This window comes from Amblyomma maculatum, chromosome 1 (assembly GCF_055883805.1).
Source record: "Amblyomma maculatum isolate TAMU_Amacu chromosome 1, ASM5588380v1, whole genome shotgun sequence".
NCBI lineage: Eukaryota > Metazoa > Arthropoda > Arachnida > Ixodida > Ixodidae > Amblyomma > Amblyomma maculatum.
In genome coordinates, this window is record NC_139344.1 from 353483037 (window position 1) to 353495179 (window position 12143).

The 12143-nt window shown below is 45.6% G+C and overlaps 1 long non-coding RNA gene across 1 annotated transcript in view; it reads right to left on the reverse strand.

The window, feature by feature from the left end:
• Positions 1–11794, reverse strand: part of LOC146207807 (uncharacterized) — a 42398-nt gene extending 30604 nt beyond the window's left edge. Inside the window, exons 1-2 of the long non-coding RNA XR_014704257.1 lie at positions 11658–11794; positions 7193–7367 (exon numbers count right to left, since the gene is read on the reverse strand). This is a non-coding gene — a long non-coding RNA (uncharacterized LOC146207807). The remainder of the gene's footprint in view (positions 1–7192; positions 7368–11657) is intronic.
• Positions 11795–12143: the final 349 nt, after the last annotated feature.

Sequence of the window (12143 nt, forward strand, 5' to 3'; positions counted from 1 at the left end):
TGGGAGCTCAACGGTTTCTTTCGACGCTCACCTTTACGCATCCACGCCAGAGACGTCTCGGTAACGATTGGTCACAACTACCGATGCATACCTGCCAACCTGAAGATTTCAAAATTCGTGAAACCTCCGCGACCGGGGGGGGGGGGGGGGGGGGGGGGGGGAGGGGGTGCTCTCTTTATTTTTTTTTTTACTTTTCAAGAATTTACCTTTAGCGACACCCTTGCTCACTCACCCACAAGCAAAATCCGTGTCCCGTAGAGTAATGAGCGAAAACTCCATTGTGTCACGATTTCTTTTTGCAACACTTTTGCAGTTGCTGAGTTCGCCTACTTCAAAAACTTCTCTGTATAGGCTTGCTCAAAGCAGGTGCCACTCTGGTGTCCTTTCACCATCAGCAGACTTTATAGAGTTTTCTCAGAAACAGATTCAGCATTACTGTGGGGAATGGAGAGTATGCCCAGTATAACCATTGAGATTCTGCGGAATCTTGGCGATCCGTCGACATCTCAAATGCTTCCCAATTGCGACCACTGCATGCCGCACCTTGGCTCATTCAGTATGTCTGCTGGAATCTGGTAAGTTTGTATGTTGGCAAACTCCACTTCGAGTGCATCAATTGTTTCTCCTCTCGTTTCCCCACTCTGCTGGGGCAGAATAGCAGGAAACGCCATAATGAAATGATGTACACTGCTGAATGAAGCAGTTTCTAGAGCCTGCACTTGGGCAGCTTCAGCCATCTTCAGGCTGACGTCTTCCAGCGGGAACTTGTGGCGAATATAATCACATGGTGCAGTGAAGTAGAGACGTACAGCCGAGAACTGCTCTTTCTCATTCGAGGACAGCGTCTCAACTACAGAGGAGGTTGTCATGCCAATGACGATGTCTTTATCATCTTTTTGATTCTCTACAGTTCCATAGGCAACTTAAGGCAATGACACCTCGCCGCACAAATCGAGTCAAGAGATCCTCAAGAAGGTGGTTCAAGAGGCCCCTGAGCACATGAATCTGAGGAGCCTGTGACTGAAGTAGGCAGTTTGTCTTCTCATAAAGAGGTATAACATTTTGGAGAAAAAGACAGCATGCCCTGCTTAGCTCCGATGACAAAATAAGAAATAGGTGCTCTTCACGGGTCACGTGGCTAGCTTCTGCAGATGCCTCGCATTGAAGTTTCAGTTTCTTTGCTTGTGGTGCAGAATGAACTCCTTTTCTTTTTAGTGAAGGTCCATCACAGTCGGTGCTTTTTTTTTCCAACACCTGCAGCAGCCTTGGGACGGTGTGCAGCAGTATTTGAGGCCTGTGCAGGGTTCTTGACAATTTGTAGAGAAGTCTTGGGAATCTGGTAAGACTCCAAGAACAAGCTCTGCTTACTGCACTGTTTTGTTTCATTCAAGAAAAAGCTAAGTAGTGGTTTCCACTGGTCCAGCAGCCTCTTCAAACACTTCCCCAAAGACAGCCAACGTGTCGGCGAATGCTTCAGCTCTTCCTTACGTCGACGTCGCGCAATCTCTGAAAGTCTTTCAGTCGATCTTTCCGCTTTGAGCTTTTCTCTAAGTAAAAAAAAGAAAATGTCAACCAAGGCCTCATCAACCTTTACAGGAAGACATGCAGCTCCTTTTTGGGCGGCCAAGTTGATGAGGTGGCATGGGCAGCCAACCCCGATCAAAGCTGGTTGGGCCTCCCTCAATACAGTCGAAACGCTGTTTTTTTTGCCAATCATAACATGGGCATTGTCCGAAGACAATGCCAACAGGTTTTCAAGAGGCAAACTTCGGGACTTCATTTCGTCCAGAATCAGATTTCCAATTTTCTGACCCATCCCTTCCCCTTGGATTGTACCGAGGCAAAGGAGGCGGCTTTCAACTCTACTGGTCTCTATAACGAAGTATGTCGCAACAATAGGGTAAAGCTGCGTATCCCTATTATTACTCCCATCCACAGCAATCGAAAATACCTGCTTTTTTAATGCATTCAGCAAAGGAGTCTCAGCGTTTGCGGCCATTTCACGAACAATTGCCATCGTCTTCGTCCGTCCACAGGCGCAGCGTTTGGCTCCCTCGCACTTGGGGAACATTTTCCGGAAAAGTGGTCCAGCGTGATCACTGACACTGAGTGGTATGTTGTGTTCAACTAAAAACGCCGTGAAATGGCATTCCGCACGAATCACACCGAGGTCGCTGTCACTGCGAACAAAACTTGTCAGGCTCGGCTGGCTGTCCGCGGCTCGCATGTATCCTTGGTGCTTTTTCGAAGCGATGTGAATCTTTATGTCGGACTTGCCACCATGTGAAATGTTAACATCACAGGCACACGTGGTGAAAAATCTGAACTTCTCTCCTTTCTTAGACGGCACGAAGCACGGAAATTCTGCCGTGTACAACTTCAAAAATACTTGGAAGTACTGTCGCGGCTTTGAGACCGCCACTGCACTGCGAAACCGCTACTACTAAAACTTCAGAGTCACACTGAGTCGGACGCGGCCGCAGATCATGCAAAAACAGAGGCCAGCACCAAAGTTGTCCAAACACGTGAACAAAGGAACAGCCACTAGCCTGGCGGAGGCGGTATCGACTTTTGGACATGGATTCGTGTTCCCTCGAGTAGACGATAGAAGTCACTACAACGTTTGCAGCTGCTGCTGATGATGTCACAAATATGTGTTGCCCTCTCGTGGCCGCCAAAGGTACCATAATAGTGTTAACATGGCCTCCAAGATTACCCTTCCGCGCGTGTGGTGTTATCTCGGAGGCCATGATGTTAATAAATGTCCCCACTTTTTTTTTTTCTGAAAATAAAACATTTTCCGTAAAATTTCCTGCAAGATTTGTAAAATCGTAAGACTGGTCAAAATTCGTACATTTTATGGAAAATTCGGAAGAGTTGGCAGGTATGCCGATGTCATCGATCCGGTGAGCTTAATTATTGGCTAACTGCGAAGAAAATGGAACGCCTTTTAACGAAACGCAAGGTTTTGCGCTCACAAGTTACGAAGCTCATCAACGAAGTCAAGGAGCGGCAAACGTCACTCCCAACTACTGAAGCTATGTTGCTGCATGCTAGACTCAGCAAGCTGGAACAACAACTTGATACTGTCAATACGGAAATTGAACCATTGGTACCGGAAGATGACGCAGAAAATGGATATGAACAAATGTTCGAATATCATGACTGGATTATAACCTGCCTTGCTAGACTACAGCTTCAAGTTGATAGTGGTCCATTATCAACGCAGGCTGCCGTGGAATCGGCGAGTAGTGGCATCATCAGTCAAACGGCCATGCAAGCTACTCAAACGACCAAGCCAGTCACCCAAACGGCCACATCTGTGAAGACAAGAGTGAAGCTGCCGAAGATCGACCTGATGAAATTCACCGGACGACGTTTTGACTGGCAACCCTTTTGGAAAGTTTTCGAGCAGGTAGTAGATAAAAACGAAGATTTGTCTGACATAGACAGATTTCACTACCTGCGAGCATCAGTCACGGGCGAAATGGCAGCGGCACTCGCTGGTCTTCCACCAACCTCAAGGTGTTACGACGCCATCCAGCTGCTCAAGAAATGATTTGGCAGTGAGGAGCTTCTGTTTCAAGAGCATCTCAAGAGGCTGACCGACTTGAAGCCTGTGCGCTCATCAGAAGGTATCCGTGGTCTTCGCCGTCTCTACGATACCTTGGCGGCACACATCTGAGACCTCGAGACGCTCGGACAAAAGCTGGAATCCTACAGATCGACGCTACTTCCAATCGTGCAAACAGCGATACCACGTGACATCCTGTTGGACTTCAGCCGAAAGTGCGTCGTGCACGGACAGACAGCCTCGCCTGCGAACAGAGCTCCCTTTCCGATGCGTCGTCACACGCAACAAACGAAAGCGGCAAAGGTACTGTTTCTTCCCTTTTAAAGTTACTCTCCTTTCTGAGAGTAGAGGTCCGAAGTCGGGAGAACTTGACTGCATTGCAAAGCATGGACCTCAAACAACAGCCTGAAGAAGGCCTTAAGAACATTTCGAAGCTGCATGAAAAATCGCATGACAAGCATATCGATCGCCTGCGATGCTGCATCAAAATGCCACCCCATTGACCTGCTTCTTCTGTGGCTCCAACGAGCACGAAACACCGAGCTATGACGTCGCAAAAACTTTGAAAAAAAAAGAAACGGCTTCTACGGTTGTCTGGTCAATGTTTTAAGTGCACGAAAACCGGACATCAGTCACGAGCATGCCGCGCAAGCATCCAGTGCCACAAATGTCGCAAGAGGCATGCCAGCATGATGTGCGACCCATCGTACACAGGTAACAAACCGCCTGAGCCAAACCGAACTGTCACGAACGCGCCAGTAAGCCTCAAAACTACAACGGGAAATGGCTCAACTCCCAAAGGAACCATTTTACTGCAGACCGCAACTGCATTATGTGTAAGGCTAGGGTATGAGTTCTGTTCGATGGAGGAAGTCAGCGCTCTTACATCACTGCTGACACCTCGCGGAAACTGAGATGCACTCTTCTCGGTCATGGAAGGTTGACTATCAGTGTGTTCGGAGGCCACCAAGAGGAACGAGAGTTCCGAAAAGTATGAGTTATCCCAAAGACGAAGTGCGGAGGCGAACGGGAAGTCGATGCGCTAGAAGCGGATATAATTTACAATAAACCGATTCCCTCACCACCAAAAGGGGTACTGGAACGACTTAAGTCTCTTGGGTACGAACCGGCCGACTTCTCAAACGACAACGGGACAGAACGTGTTCAGCTGCTAATCGAATCTGACCACATATGGAACCTCATGACAGGTAGATCGATCAAACTGGGAAACCGACTAAGGGCCGTGGAAACATCTTCTGGCTGGACTGTTCAAGGGCCCATTGAGAATGATGTTGAACAGACCCACTGTTTCGGAACCGTGGCACTACGAACATCTGTAATCGAGGGGCAGACAACAGATATTCTGACCAAATTCAGGGATTCGGAATCAATTGGAGTTGAACGAGATAGAGGAAAACGACAATATGTGTCAAGTTTTGGAATTCTTTGAGGACAACATCCAGCGAGCCGGTAACCGATGTGAGGCTGCGTTGCATCGGAAATCTGAGATTTTGGTTGAGGATAACCGGGAAATTGCGCCGAAGCACTTCAATCAGTTGGCAAACCGATTCAGAAGGGCTCCTGATCTTATCAAACAGTATGACACGGCGCTCAGACAGTACCGAATTCTGGACATGACAGAACGGCTAGAAAACGAGGCCAACCATAACCTTTGTGTTTATCACATGCCTCATCAAGCGGTCATCTGCGACTCCAGAAAACTAAGGGTTGTATTTGACACTTCTTCTCAAGCCAACAATCCAAAAAGTATTGATGAAAACCTGGAAACCGGACTGAACTTACCGGCAGACCTCATCGGGCTTTTGCTTGACTTCCGCAAATATCGAGTTGTTTGTTGCGGACAGTGTCAATGACTTTCTGCAAATTGGAATGCGAGAGCAAGACAGAGACACTGTGTGATTTTTTTCATTCCAAGAGACCCTCAGCACGATACTTCGCTGCCTTCCATTGAAACGTGGCGCATCAAGCTAGCACCGCTTGGAACCACCGAAAGCTCGCTTCTCTCCGCTGGCGTTCAGCCCCATCTGAAAGCTTGCGAGGAAGAGTTTCCGCACACTACGAGCCCGCTGCAGCAAAGCCTTTGAACATACGACCTGCTAACCGGTGCAGATGACGAAGTGGAGGCTGCGAAGCTCTATAACGAAGCCAACGCGATATTTGCCACCACCTCGATGAAGTTGCACAAGTGGTCATCGAATAACGAAAGGCTGCGCCGACAAATGACTTCGTCATTTCGGGGGGGAATGTGTAGGGGACAAAAACGGAAAAAGGCCAGAATCGAAGGGCGTGTCAAAAGACGGCGGTTTCGTCCCCCTGATCGCCGGCCGAGCGGCCACTCGCGGGTTGTGTGCGCGTGCGCGGGTGTGTGCGTATGTGTGCGTATGTGTGCGCGCCGAGGTGCTCTTCAGCGGCTTGTGTAGCGTTGGGCACAGTGGGCACAACAATGGGCTGAACCGCGTCCATGCCGGGCCTGGGCATGTGTACGTACTGGTAGCCTAACCAGACGCCGACTGCCCTGAAATTCGAGCCTACAAGGGGGCTGCGAGCCAGCATTGAAGAGGCGAGGAGGATTCCTCTGTTGCCAACACCGCCGAACGAGCGCCGCGACTGCCAGGCTTCAAGGGCCAACGCAAGCGGGGCGCGCTCCTAAAGCAAAGGGAAACAAGGGAAAGAAGTCTGAAGAGAAACATGACCAACCGTTCTCGAAAACACAGTAGCTTGCAAGACGTCGAATGAAATGGTCGTCAGTTTGAATTTCTGTAACGTTTTTTCCATGTAGCCATTAAATCGGTTTGTTAAGTTTCACCAGAGTTTTATTCTGTGACCAAATTATCCCAACGCAGACACGACGACAACAACGATTACGACAGTTATGCCATCAAGTTTTTTGTACAATGGCTTGTCTTTTTTTTTTTTTTTTGTAGAAATGGTGCGTATCAAGTTTTTGGTATGCTGGTTTTTCTTTCTTGAATGGTGTGTATACATAGTGTGTACATTAGTCAAGGAGTGCCATGCCAAATTTGCAGCGCTGTGCAACTAGTTCATAATCCACTTTTCTTGTAATAGTTTTCATCGATGTCATCAATGAGTTGAGCAACATTGAGGTTTGTAGAGCACACTAAATCTGCCGTGTACTGTTTTTGTATACTCAGCATGGCATGTCGATACTGCTTTGACTCATCTGTAATGTCGGAGCCTCCACTTTGTTCTTTCAAACTGAAATGTCAGAAAAGCTGACATTGTAACAAGTTGAGGTTGTTTGAATAAAACCTTGTGCAAATATCCTGTGTAAATAAGTTAGTATATAAAAGTCATAATCTCTTCATCAAGGCCCTTCTGTCTCTTGCAAGAGAACAGTCTCTGGCGGTGGAGCACCACTGGTGCAACGGGCCCACTGCCTGTGCAAAGAACCTGTTCTTGTCAATCACTGGTTGGCGGAAGGCAAGTTGAAATTTACCGACATATTAAACGTGAAGATTGTGCATGCTCTTCCTGGAAGCATCCACTTGCCGTACAAGACAGTTTCTTACCATGTGTGATGTCCAAGGTGTCAACCATCAAAGTGCAGATAGACACTGGGCAAACACAGCCACTTACCAAAGGCAGCATGTCCACCCATGACTACAGTGAACAGCTCACTGGAATTTTACAAGGCATTCAGGTCAGGCATTTTATCTTTCCCCTCCCTGCTTATGGATGTGGATACTCGGACACGAGTAGCACTCCATGCAGTGGCAGCAGTAAATACGCCACAATGCTCGGTTCATGAAATCTGAAAGACAGATATTAGAAAGACAAATTAGAGTATCTGGAAATTGTCTGGAAACAAGTCAGGAAGGCATGTTGATCTTGGCAGAGAGAGCCTCAGAACGAGGACATGAGTTGCGAATAAAATTTTCTCTCTCACCTGAAACACAAACACGCTCAAAGCAAAGTAATCCTGCTTCATGCTAAAGGTAAGCATGTTTGCAACATTGTGCGTGAAAACTTCTCCGCCCCACAACTCAAAGCAGTTCAATCATTTGTAAACTTCATTTGAGAGAAAAAGATGGCATGGATGGTGTCATGCACCTAAAAAGGCCTCCATTTTAAAACCCTCTAGTGATTTGAAAGTCCAGCATTCAGAGCAAAAGGGATGTTTATTGGTTTGGTTTATAACAACTTAGCAACCAACCTCGAGCTGTACTCCTCATGGGAGTTTCTACCAATACCACAAATGACAAGTCACACTCGTTTGGCCCGATGCTGAGCTGCTTCCTCTGCCAAAGACGAGTTCCAGTCGTCAGTATGTTGGTTTCTAGTGTTTACACTACAGGATGGCAGTTGTTCATAAAAAAAAAAAGATTTTTGTCTTTCACGCACAGTTTGAGCCTAGAAACAGACATTTCATAATGGCTCTCCCTATGAAAAATGTTGGACGCGACGATGTTCCAAGGAAAAGGTCCTTCTTGGAGTAGTTATGTCAGCAACAGTGCTTATGATCTCGAGTTAAACATCTAACAGTGACTCCAACTTCGTTTTTGAGCAGGATATTACTCCAGATGCGGCAAAAGCGACAATATGGTGGCAGCACTGCTAAGTTAGGATTCATGCAAGACTATGCTTCGGCATCTTCCCCACAGCGTTTGACTACTAATCATGAAAATTTGTGTTAGGACAAAGCAATTTGTGTGCACTTCTTAGTGTGTTACAGAGTACTCCAGCAAATAAATACTTGAAATTTCAGTATGTTATGGGCCATTACTACTGTATGCACGCACTGAGAGAAAGCAGCCCTCAATAGCAGTCTTTCGATTTTAAACATTTGTGAAAATTTTAACCATAAATCAGTGATGTAATATATTTTCAAAATCAAAATTGCACAAATTAAATTCTAAGACCTAAAAGAAAAGCAGCGATTTTTGTATGTTTCTGGGAGTAAAATTGGAGGTTAAATGGTTAATATCCAAAAGCAACTCAGTCTATGGGAAGGAAGCGGGGGAGGGAGGGGAGGCATAGCAGAGAGTTCTGAAAATTTTGACCACATAGGATTTTTTAATGTGCACAAACATTGCACAGCACATGGGCACTTTGCTTTTCACCTCCGTTGAAAAGCTGCTGGCACGCTGCAGCGCCCTTATCATTGAGCCACAGCAGCAAGGAGATCTCAATCTCAATATCCAAAGTATTCGAATTTATGAGAATGTGCAAAAAACCTAAATGAAAAATGCCAAAGGGGGTGAAGTAAACACTCATGTCCCGGCTGCCAAAGAGGGTATCCAAGAAATGTTCAGTGAACGCTTTCGCGAAATCTCAACTAGAAATTGCTGAAACATGCATCAGGACAGCAATGTTGTAAGCTGTTTGTTACAACAAGCATGCTTGCCTTTTTAGGAAGTGATTTTAGGGGTATATTAGAACTTATTTTTATGTGGTCTAGTAAATGGCCCCGCATTTTACTGCCTCAAACAATTTTTTGCTTACCTCCCATTTGTGCAGCCTTATAAAAGGCACACTGTTTCACTGCTTGACAATAAAAGTTTTGCTTGATGAGAGTATCCTGCTTGCCGACTACCTGTGCGCTATATGTCGGGGCAGACTAAGCAAGAAGTTTTTATTCTAAGCTGAAATTTGTCTCTGCTGTTCAAACAACATGATATTCTGGAATTTTCCGAGGGCACGTGCAAAAAAGAAACTAGACGCTTACATCCATGTAAACAACACATTGCAACAGCATTGATCATCACAGTATTGATCAGCTTCAAGGCATGAAAACCTGCGCAGCGGTGACACTTGCAGGTGTGACTGGTGCAAGGATGGCATCTGAAGACTGCCGCAGCGCTCATACTTTTCGGCACATGCCGTACAGTAGCTCGCCCATTTTGCATCGGCATGCTTTTAAGCTGTCTTATCACCCCAGTGCTCTTACCCTTGTGCATAAAAGTTGTGCATGCCTGCACTGTGTGAGCACTGCGTCCTCATTTCCTTAATCACTACAGACTTTTCTTTTTCCAGGCTAGCGAGGCAAGAAAACTTTCCTGTGTAGGGAGCAGCAATGCTAGAGAGTATTTTAATGTGACAGTGTTAGTACTCCCATGTCCAAATAAATTATTTTTCAGGAGTATCAGCAGCACTGACCATATGAAGCCTCCCAGCCTTGCAAAACTACGAGTTTACCTCATGTAGGCTTTCAGAGCAAGAGCGTTAGTAAACCTACATTGTCAAAAATTGCTCGACGGCTGAAATCTCACAGACTCAAAAAAATTATGAGTATACCTCTGGCAGATGGTGGTTGACCGGTGACTAAACATTGTGATCCTTGCAACTGCACTTTGCCTTGAAAAATTATGGGCATGGCTCTGGCAGGCGGTAAATATAAAGTGGCATGGACGGTCACTGATAAGTTGGATGTGCAATGGTGAGCCAGCACCCATTTCTCTCTGACTCACGGAAGTTGCTGGACATGTGATTGGCAAACGGGTTGTCTGATGTCAAGAGACTAGACGACATGGTCGAGGAGGAAGGAGTTGCTGGCTTGGGTAACTACCTTCATGTAGAAGGCTGGGATGAGAATTGAGCACACGAAACCCTTGTAGCCACCCTCCCTCCCCTCTTTATTTGAAGCCTGACAGCCTCCAAAAATCATGAGCATGCCTCAAGAGGTGGCATGGGACTGTGCATTTCTTTGCACAGGCTATGATGACCCCCTTGAGCACGAAACCTTCAAATGAAAGAAATGCCGACGGCTACTGCACATCCCATGTGATTTAAGCCCCAAAAATGATAATCGCCACCGCACGAAAAGAAAATTCAGAAATTAGCATTACATCTCTGTCATTTCTTTACAAGAGGGATAACATAACCATGCAGCATGCTATAGAAAAATAACGCTTTCGAGCACATGACACATGAGCATCACTAATAGTCTCATTTTCTTCTCTTCTGCACATAGGCATTACATTCGTCGGCTCTTGGAGCAACAGGCAATGCTTGGAGCAATAAGCTACAATAGATACATTTATTTCAGAGCTCGTGTTTTTAATGCAGAATCCAATCCAATCCTTTTTAGGCGACACCTAAGGCAGACAAGATGCCCTGCATCTGTCTTATACCCCTTAGTGTTGTGCTAAAAAGGATTCCATTTTGAACATGCTGGAGCAACTCTATTTGCATTTGCATATTTTATAACAGTGCATGCAGCAAATTCTAGCAAATAATTTCTATTTTACCCCTTTTGAAGCACGTAACAAATTGCCAAAGAAGCCAATATACCTAGAGACAAAAATTTTTTTTAAAATTGAAAGGATCTTTGTATACGCACAACGTATTTACAAAATGGGGCTTGTACGCATGACAAGCACCACTTCTTACGCTGACTAAGCAGATACAAGCCAGAGTTGTGCGGTGATGGTTCCCTTGCGGTCAAATTTTGGCAGTTTCGCTCGGATTTTTTCATGTCAGAACAGACACTGGTGCGCAAGGTGAATGACTGATTCGGCTGGTGTGATCAGGCTTGATGTTAAATTTAAGTTTGTAAATCAACTGCATATGCAAGCATGAGGCTGCTTAAATTAAAGCAAGCTTTTGAATATCTTACAGGATACGTTCTAAGCAGATGGGCTCACTTAATAATGTTACTCAGCACCTGTAATTAAACGTGAACAAAATATAGCGAAAACAAGTCAAGGCTTACGTATGTACCGCATCCGCAGAAGCTACGACCAGGAGTAAAATTGATCAAATCCCCTAGAATCGCGCGAACTGACGCGTTTTCTTCGTTCACTCAAGTTGGGCTAGTGCGTTTTCGTCGCTCTTGCATGCCATGTCGTGCTTACAAGACACCGCTTGGCGAACACTACGACAAAGAATGAAAACGGCAGCACAACACGGAGTTCAGCAATATGACGGCAGTGTTTGAGCAAGCTCTCTGCGATGTTTTCGTCTGTATGGTATGCCAATAAGCAAGGGCTCTCTAATAAAGCAAATGTAACAATTACCTGTTCCGGTGCGCGTCAGAGTTTCTAACCACTTCACTGCGCTGTCAGTCATCAACATAACGAAAGTCAAGCCCGAGCTACTGTACCTTTCATGTGCTTGTCACTGCGCGGCATTCTATGCTGCGCGAGGCTAAGAAATCGCATTCACGCGGGAACAGAGTTTTGTCCCCTCCATTTGAACTACAGTTAACAGCCGTGGTTAACAGTTATCCAAAATTTGAACTTTTTTTTTTTTAAATAAGATCACGTTGACCGCTGCGCCGCCTTTGTTTACAAATATGCAAGGTATTCATTAATTTGTAAAATTAAATGATTTTCCCTTCCTACAGAATGACTAGAATGCAAAGAATACAGAGATAAATAGCAAAAAGAAATGAAAAGCGATAGAAAACATTTTCAATGACATTTGGGTAGATGTATGGATGCTACTCAAAGCCACCTCACCATCTAACAACATAAGATAGAAGTATCTTAGGGAAGTTAAATACAAAATAATATAAACATTAAAAGCACTACTCCACCTCATCCAACCCTAATAATCGACAGGGGGCGGTAAAAAGTCTGGCGGATAC